Source organism: Sphaerodactylus townsendi, linkage group LG01, assembly GCF_021028975.2.
Source record: "Sphaerodactylus townsendi isolate TG3544 linkage group LG01, MPM_Stown_v2.3, whole genome shotgun sequence".
Taxonomy (NCBI): Eukaryota; Metazoa; Chordata; class Lepidosauria; order Squamata; family Sphaerodactylidae; genus Sphaerodactylus; species Sphaerodactylus townsendi.
In genome coordinates this window covers 121982748-121991918 of record NC_059425.1, presented here as the reverse complement: position 1 = coordinate 121991918, position 9171 = coordinate 121982748, and positions in this window count along the sequence as shown.

Sequence of the window (9171 nt, the reverse complement as noted above, 5' to 3'; positions counted from 1 at the left end):
ATATTCCTGCTGCTAGGCTGGCACTAAAAAGTCTCTTCTGTGCTTCACTTCACATCCAGGCCCATCAGGAAGAATCCTGGCTGCTTTTATCTTCCCTGCAATCCTTGTTCCTATTTTTAGACCCACTGGCTTGATGCAAGGAAGTCTCTCCCATCTGTCTTTGTCATCAGGCCCAAATGCTTTTTGTTGACATTAGCAATCAAATGGTGGCTGCAAAGCAGAAGCCTGGACAATTAACTGACTGACTGAGCAGGATCGCTAGGTCACTGCCTCGGCTTTGTTTTCTGCAGGCTTGTGGCCTTTATTCATGACTCCTGCGGCAAGGCTTACCTGACATGGAGATGGGGAATATTTGTAAAAGCTCCTGAGGTGTTATGAAAACATCAAGTGCCCCTTCACAAATGTGTACATAAGAAATTATTATTTAGGAATTTGCATATGACAGAGACTGCCAAAAATATACACAAAAGCAAATTGTTCAGCTGTTCTACAGTGAGAGATGTATTTCCTTGTTTAAAATAGTAATATCCTTTTTTATATTTAAAGTGGCTTACAGTAAATACATGTTAAAAGATAATCACAAAATACATTAGTGGTAACACAGCAATACCACTGTGCAGCAGATACACTGCTAAACTTGAACCAGTGATACATGTTCAAATTGTTGTTCAACAATTTCATTAACCAGGAGATTCTGAAAGATTCATTATCTTCCAGCCTAACTTCCCTTGTGAGGACAAAAATGTGAGAACCCATTTTTTTTGCCTAGAGCTTTCTAGAGAACAGTTGAGAAAACAAATATGATTATAATCATATTATCTATATATCTAACAATGTGTGTCCCCTCTCTGCTGATACCTAAATCCACAGATGAAGGCACACCCACACTAAATAGTTATCCCCCAGACTTTCAGAAAATCTGGGGGGAAAACCACATACATATATGCCCCCCAAATAAAATTGGCAGGGCTGGCGTCATTTACCTTGGTAGAGCTGGCTGTGGCAGACTCCAAGAGCTGCTCCAGCCTCAGTTTTGGGCAGCTGCTCCAGGTCTGGTCTTGAAGGCGGCAGATGCCGAGAGCTGTTACAGGGTCTATCCTGACAGATGCTGAGAGTGGGCACAGAGAGTGGCAGCGGCTTTTGCAGGGTTGTTTTGGCCTTTGAGAGAATCCTTAGGGCCAGGCCTGGCAGCAATCACTGGGTGGCTGGATACCACACACTTGCATGACTTACTTAGGCCCAGGGGCATACTGCCCTAGGGACATAGGGACACCCATGTCCCCACCACATGCCTTTCGGTCAGACTTTCAGAAGCCAGCCTGCACAGAGGCCGGGAGTGGGGCCTGGGCTCAGGGCGTGGCTCGAGGCGTGGCTACACCCCAAGCACCTCCCCCAAGTGAGGGGGTGCAGGAGTGGGGGGGCACCTGGAGAAGGAGTTGTCTCCAGGCGCCATTTTCCCCGATACGCCTCTGCCTAGGCCTATTGCAATTAATTAGCATAGCAAATGATAGGGCAGAGATGTGAGTGAGTTGTTTTGCAGAACTTTACTAGGTAACAAAGTAAATATAGGAACAGCAAACTCTATCCATCCAAGTCTTCAGTCTCAGTATCTGTGCAGACTATCTGTGCCTGTGTGTCTGTCTCTCCTCTTTTGCTGGGAGAAGGGGAGATCTTTCCAAATTCTGATATGATTCAAGGCATATGACTTCCAAAATTAACTCTTGCTTGATTGAATGAAGCAAGCACTTGTAAAATCCTAACAGACTAGCTGCTTGCTATTGTTCAACAGCAGCCACCCTACGAAAGCCAATGTGGCAGAGCAGTTAGAGCTTCATAGTAGGGCCTGGAGAACCTAGCATCAAATCACTAGTCTGCCTTGGAAGCTCACTGAGTGATGCCAATCACATACTTTCAGCCTATCCTACTTCACAGGATTGTTGTGAGGATAAAAAGGAGGAGAGGAGAATCATGAAAGTGGAAAAAGGCAGGTTATGAAGTAAATAAATAAAAATATATAGCTGAAAATGGAAGGCAGATAAAAGGTAGTTTGGTGAAAGGCTGAGAAGGAGAGAATTGGGCAGGCAAAGGGAAAATAATAAAATTATATAGGGTGGGCATTCAGGGGTAAGTTAAGTGTCCCCTATAAGTTGTTGAGGCAGTAGTTTTTAACTGGGCATAGTTTTTGGGGGCCATAGGTTTTCTTAATAGAAGCTGGTGGGGAGGTGGAGATTAAGACAAAGGGGTAGCTAAGAGTAGGTTGGTTATTAGATGGGAAAGAAAGAAAGAAAGAAAGAAAGAAAGAAAGAAAGAAAGAAAGAAAGAAAGAAAGAAAGAAAGAAAGAAAGAAAGAAAGAAAGAAGTTATGGGGGCTTTCAGGGAAGGGAAAGAGGAAATAGTGGAGGAGGGAGAAATAAGATGAACCCCTCAAGTCCTTGTGGGTTCCCACTTGTTCATAATAATAGGCTTCTCTTATTAACTATGATCATTCTCTGCCTAAATGAGTGCTTGTAAAATGCTGAAGTGCTCAGCTAGCTCAAGATGTTTTGTCACTCTAGAGAAAACAAAATTATTCCATTTACCTCCCTAAGCATCAGCGTATTCTGGACAACAAAATGTCTGTTTATCAAGGTAATTCCAGAGGGTGATGGTAGAAGACTGTGTGCATAGCTTTTATACTTCAGAGTCTTGCAAAATTCTGTCTTCCATGCTATTTAATATTTACATGAAGCTGCTAAGAGACATTATTCAGGGATTTGGAATAAGTAGCACCAATATGTTCATGACACAACACTCTTACTTTTCATTAAATTCAGGCAAGTTGTGGACATTTTCAACAGTTGTCTAGAGTCTGTAATGGGCTTAATGTGAGCCATTATGCTCACAGTTAAGCCCAGGTAGCTCAGTTTAAACCAAAATAATGTTGATTGATGGTTGTAGCTGACTGAAGTTTTATGATTCAGCCTGTATTAGAAGTTTCACTCCCACAAATGAACCAAGTATTTTGCTTGAACATGTTTTTAGATGTACCCTTTCAAATTTAAATCCAGATGTTGTCTATTACATGATTTTTGTTATATGCTTTATGAAGAGTTGCTTATAATGGTAGTTTGCAAATTACAATTGTTTCAGAGCACCACTGTAAAGCTGTTTGTTTAGAAAGGAATATAACTTATTGGGAGAGTCCAGTCCAGTCCAGTCCAGTCCAGTCCAGTCCAGAACCTTTAATAGGCATATAATCAAGAAAATGTCAAACATTTCCAGATAGATTAAAAATCACTCATTGTTACAATGTAAAACACACCTTAAAAATACAGCAACTGCTTCCAAAATTTCTACATTGGAACTGTTCAAGAGCTTAAACATTTTTCTTTTATCGAAGAATAGTGTGAATCCTGTTGGTAACAGTGCCCACAAGTCAGCTCTAAAGTTGTTATACTTTGAACAATACAACAAAATATGAGAAATTGAGTCCAATGCATAGGGACAGTACCGGCAGCAACATTTGTTATATGGAATATTGAGAAAGCGCCCTTGGAGATAGACTGAGGGAAAAGAGCATCTTGCTCTGGTTATGACCCATCTACTCTTGTAATCAACTAGTTGTTCCAAATATACAGCCAAGCTTGTTTTCTGGGGAATAATCCCAAGGTATAGCGGGGAGCAAGAGATTGATATTCCAGATCATATAGTCTGGTCTTTAGACGGTGATAAATTTCTGTGGCAGTAAGCATATTCTGAGACTCCCATGAAAAACCCAAGGAGATTTTTTTTCTCAATACGCAACCACCATTTCGAAAGCTGGAGCTCCCTCATTTCTAGCAAAGTTAAACTTTCCAGATCTGAACAGAAACCTAAACGCGATAGCTTCAAAACTTGAATGTTATAGCCCATGCCCTAGTTTCTAGGTAAATGCTGTCCTGATTCCCAAGCAAAGAGACACTGTAAGGGACACAAGCGTGGGATGCCAATATATCTTATTCAGAAAATTTGAAGTTGAACACGTTCCAAATTCTGAATTGCCCAAGCTTGGATCCAGAAACGTGGGGATTACCTCATACAGAAGGTACTGAACCACCTTAGCATTAAATACCTTCAGTGCTGCTGGGATGAACCTACCACCATGGATGTTGAAAAATTTCAATACTGCAGCAGCCTTTGAGAGTGTTATTCCTATGAGTGGTCCAGCTTAGTTTAAAATGAAATGTTATTCCAAGGTATTTGAACAATTTACCTTGGTATTTGAACAGTTTAACTTGTTCAATGTCTGCCCCTTGGATGGACCATCTCATGGGTCTATAGGTGTTAGAGAAAACCACTACTTTGGAATTCACTGGGTTAATAGCCAACCTATTGTTTTGACAGTATTCATCTCATTTGATCACCAAGTTTTTAAGACCTGACCTAGTTCTTGATAGCAGAGCTGAATCATCAGCATATAAAAGGGTAGATAAAGGAACACCATTCAGATAGGGGCTGTGAGGGTTAGAGCTGTTCAAAGTGGAAGCAAGATCGTGCAAAAATAGATTGAACAGCACAGGTGCCAGCACGCATCCCTGCTTTACCCCCTGCGAGACCGATATTTTAGGTGTCAGAAGGCCTGAAGGTGTACACCTTACCTGCCTATTCCTTACCTAATTAGTAAGAGAAGCCTGGGTTCTATGGCCATAGCCATAGAATTTAATTTAAGCCATAGCAGTGATCTATCTACAGAATCAAAAGCCCTCTTAAGATCTATAAAGGCTACGTATAGGTTAGAGTTCCCTTTATGAAGGTATTTAGTAACAAGTACTTCCAGCGTCATGCAGGGTCTATGGTGGATTTTCCTTTTGTGAAGCCAATCTGGTCCATTCCTATTGGCTTATTAACCCGGATCCAGTCCAATAGACGATTCAGCAAGAACTTGGCAGACAATTTGCCTGAAACAGACAGGAGTCTGATTGGTCTATAATTAGAGGGGAGATTACGATCACCCTTTTTAAACAATGGTATAATGGTTGCATTTGCCCAAATTGAGGGCACTGAGCCAGAATCATTCACTGTAGTGAAAAAGGAGGCTAACAGTGGGGCCCACCAATTGGGAAAAGCTTTATAGATCTCTGCCGGGACTACGTCAGGATCCGGAGCCTTGTTGGATTTAAGATCTTCAATTAGTGGTATAATATCCTCTTCTACTACAGGAGGCCACCTGGGGATATCATTAGGCAAAGGAGGCTCAGTCCTGAGAGTGTCTGGGTTCCCATTATTGAAAATGTTGCAGAAATAGCTATACCAGATTGAGGGGTCAATAGTATGGGTGATAACAGTAGAAGAGCACAATCTCCTGGCCACAAGATGCCAAAAACTCCTAGTATCGTTGGAAAGGGCTGCCTGTATAAAATGCTTCCATTTCTCATTAGTTTGTTTATAAAGGCTTTCGTGGAGAGCAAGCGAAAATTGCCTCTTTAACACAAAATACTCAGTGGATAGCGTATTTAAACCTAACTGTTGAGTTCTAAAAAATATTGTTCACATTTGTTCTTTTATAAGCCTACAATCTTCCGAAAAAAGAAATGAGCCAGTAGAAATTTCTCGAGATGATCCTATTTTAGCTGGAACAGCTAGGGCATCTATTAATTTTTTCAAGAGGGCTTCAAAATTGCCAATACATTCAGCTGGAGAACAGGGTGACATAAGGCATGTCTGAGTGACAACATAGAGGGACTAAGCAATCGAGAAGCAGTTTCAGATTCAGTTACCTTATTCCACCTAATTTTATGTGGAAGAGAAGCTGGACTACTACCACAATTTGAGTTCGGTATTGGGAGAGTTAGCATGGTGTGGTGGTTAAAGTGTCAGACTGGGCAACTCAGGTTCAAATCCCCACTCTGCCATGGAAACCATGGAAACTTGCTGGGTGATCTTGGGCCTGTAACATACTCTCAGCCTTGACCCTGACAAATATTTGGAAGGAATACGAGGTGCATAGCATGGAGGCGAGCAATGGCAAAGCACCTCTGAACATCTCTTGCCTTGAAAACCCTGTGTGGTCACCATAAGTTGGTTGTAAGTTGACAGTACTTTACACACACACCTTGTAGATAATTAAAGTGTTTCTCAAGCTACCAATTTGTTTCCAGACGTAGTTAAAATATTGGTACTTACCATTAAAGCCCTAAATAGTCTGCCATTAGGGTATCTGAGGGACTCCCATAGGAACCTGTTTGGTTAAAAAGTTCCTCAGAAACCTGCTCTGTGAGTCCCCATCATCAGTGATAAGGCAGGTGCCTATCAGAGACATGGGGGGTCTTTTTTGACACAGCTCCTTAGCTGCGGACTGTCACTTCCCATACTCATTTGCCCTAGTTCCTATGTTTCTGGGTTTTAGGTGCCAAGTGAAAACTTTTGCCAGGGTAATGTCATTTTTTCTGCTTTGTTCTGCCAGTGGTTCTGGCAGCTTTATTTGGGTGCTTCTTTTTATTGGCTGATTTTATCTATTCTGCTGTTTTGTGATGCATTTTCAAAAATGACTGTAAACACCAGGAGAGCTTTATGTATTGGTAAAAATATTAATATTGTTGCTAAAAAAATAAATATCGCAGCACCAGTCCTGTCAGATAGGCCAAAGCCTGGAGAACTAAGGAAAATCTTTTTTCCCTAGGAGTCAAAATGCAATATGGAAAGGGACAAGAAAATGAAGAGATAGTGCTGTTGCCCTCGTGGTTGTGACTATTCATACACACACATATATGTGTGAATGTACATATATGAGTGTGTTTGGATACCATTACTGCTGTGCATTTTCTTCTAGGAGACTATAAGCCAAAGTAACACACACAGTAGCTCTTTTCCTGATGACTATTTTAAATTGTTAATTTTATTTTTTTACTATCACTAATTGTTTTATTCACCTCTCATATGTATTTTATATATTTCTCAATTTGTCTTTTTATATCTATGAACTTGTATTTTTTTGCTATTTATGCCAATAACAGTGTGATTGGATTGGATTGAATTGGAGTGTGTTTTGATATGTAGACAGATAGATAGTTTAAAATATTCTTCTGGCCTAGACAAGCTATTGGTAGATGTTATGGAAAATGGAAAAGGTTACCTGCTATACCCTGTTCAGCATAAAGATAATAGGAGATTTGTGAATTCATCTGTCACTTCCTGGACCATCTTTGTTCTAGAATGCTCTGCTTGGGTCCTACTTGGGTCTTCCGTCTCATAGTCTCCTGGTCCCAAAAGACACTAGGGACCCAAACAAATGTTACGTCTAGAGTTCAAAGACAATCCAAATGAAGGGTGGATGAATTCACAAATATCCTGTCATCTTTATCAGAAGCAGGGTATAGTCACTCTTCTATATAGCTGCCTTTCTTTTTTTCCCTGAATTTTTCACTTTGAGGTGGATGACTTAGCTCACAAATTAATGTAGCTGCTTGATGTTTCTACTAGTGATTCAGTCAGCAATTCTTATTTCAAAGGATAGCACAATGCTGTACTAGTCCTGTGCCTCAGTGCACTGCCAACATAATTGTCTCTTCCACCCCTTTGAAAATCATGAAGAATCACTTGTATGAGTTGGCATTGTTTGTGAATTCAAAAGCACTGTTTGAAGCAATTCAGCTCAGAAGCATCACAATTAGTAGCACTGGGGTGATGGGGGAGGTTTTATGAACATGTTTCTTCTCTAATGAGCCTCAGCCAGGATCCAGAGGGTCCCCCATCGGCGCGCTTCCTGCTGCAGCTCTCCCATGACCCTGGAAGCTCAGGAGATCTCCCAGCACAAGGAGCTGTTCTGGGAAAGTACAACAACAACTGTACTCCACATGTAGATGGGCCCTTATGGATCCAGGAGACAACACTGATGTATTTCAGTTTCATTCAAAACAATGGAACTGAGGTTATTACAAATTAATGTGCTGCTATTATGGCTGTGAGGTTGGCATTTACTATAGCTGGCAGTTGGCTGGCAGCTGCTGTACACTGTACAGTTGTTGGGATGTTCAACATAAGCTTACAGTCAGTAATAGCTCTCTGATACGTGTACTCATATTGTTAATCTCATTCATACATTCCTTTTAGGTATGCAGTCAACCATTTTAGCAATTAATTAACTTCATTTAGAGGCCCCCCTTCTTTCCAGTGGGACCCAAAGTGGCTCACAACAGTCTCCCCTTCTCTATTTGATCCTCAAAACAACCCTATGAGGTAGGTTAAGCTACAGGTATCTGATTAACCCAGATCTCTCAGTAAGTGTCCATGGTTTAGTGGGAATTTGAACTGGGGTCTCCTGGATCTTCATCTGACACACTAATCACTATAACATATGGGGTCTGCAAAAAACATAAACAACTCTGGCGGTCAGGATAGTGTCACTGCTGCACTGCCTCCTTAGGACTTCCAGGTGGCATAGGAAGGCAGCCAACACAAAGAAAACCACAGCCACCCAGAAAGTCCTTTATGGAGTTATACCACCCATTCAGGTGGTATAACTCCAAGGCCCTGACTGAAACACTCCCAGCACTAAATCCCAGGTGAAGCCAACTAAAGTCAGCTCAACCCCTGGGAATGTGCTGGACTGCCCCCCACTGCACTGGCGTCTGCTTGAACACCAGCATAACTCTGCAGCGGTGCCCACTTCTGGGTTTAGCCAATGGAACTGTGAGGTGGCCAGATGCCAACGCATTTGCTCTCTCTGTCAGTGGGGGTGCTCCTTATTTTGGCAGAAGGAGGGGGCAAATGTGTTGGTGCACACAACTCCCAGAAGCTGTTTTGTGCCCCCCTCCCCCATGAGAGCCAGCATGGTGTTGTGGTTAAGAGCAGATGGACTCTAATCTGGAGAACTGGGTTTGATTCCCCACTCCTCCAGATGAGCAGTGGACTCTAATCTGGTGAACTGAATTTGTTTCCCTACTCCTATATTATATGGAAGCTCTGGCTCATGTGGACCTTGAGCAAGCCTTCACAGTTCCTTAGGAACTCCGCTTTGGCCCTCCCAACCTCACCTCACCCAGTTGTTTGCCTTAAGTGTTTGCTTGCAAGCCCCTTTGCAGGTCTCCCTCTTTTCTTACAGGAGAGAAAAACAGGACATAAATCCAAACTCTTTTTCTCTTCTTCTTTGCATTGGGCCAATACTCTTCATCTTATAGGCTTATACCATAGCATCTGCAGTTCTTTGATGTTCTT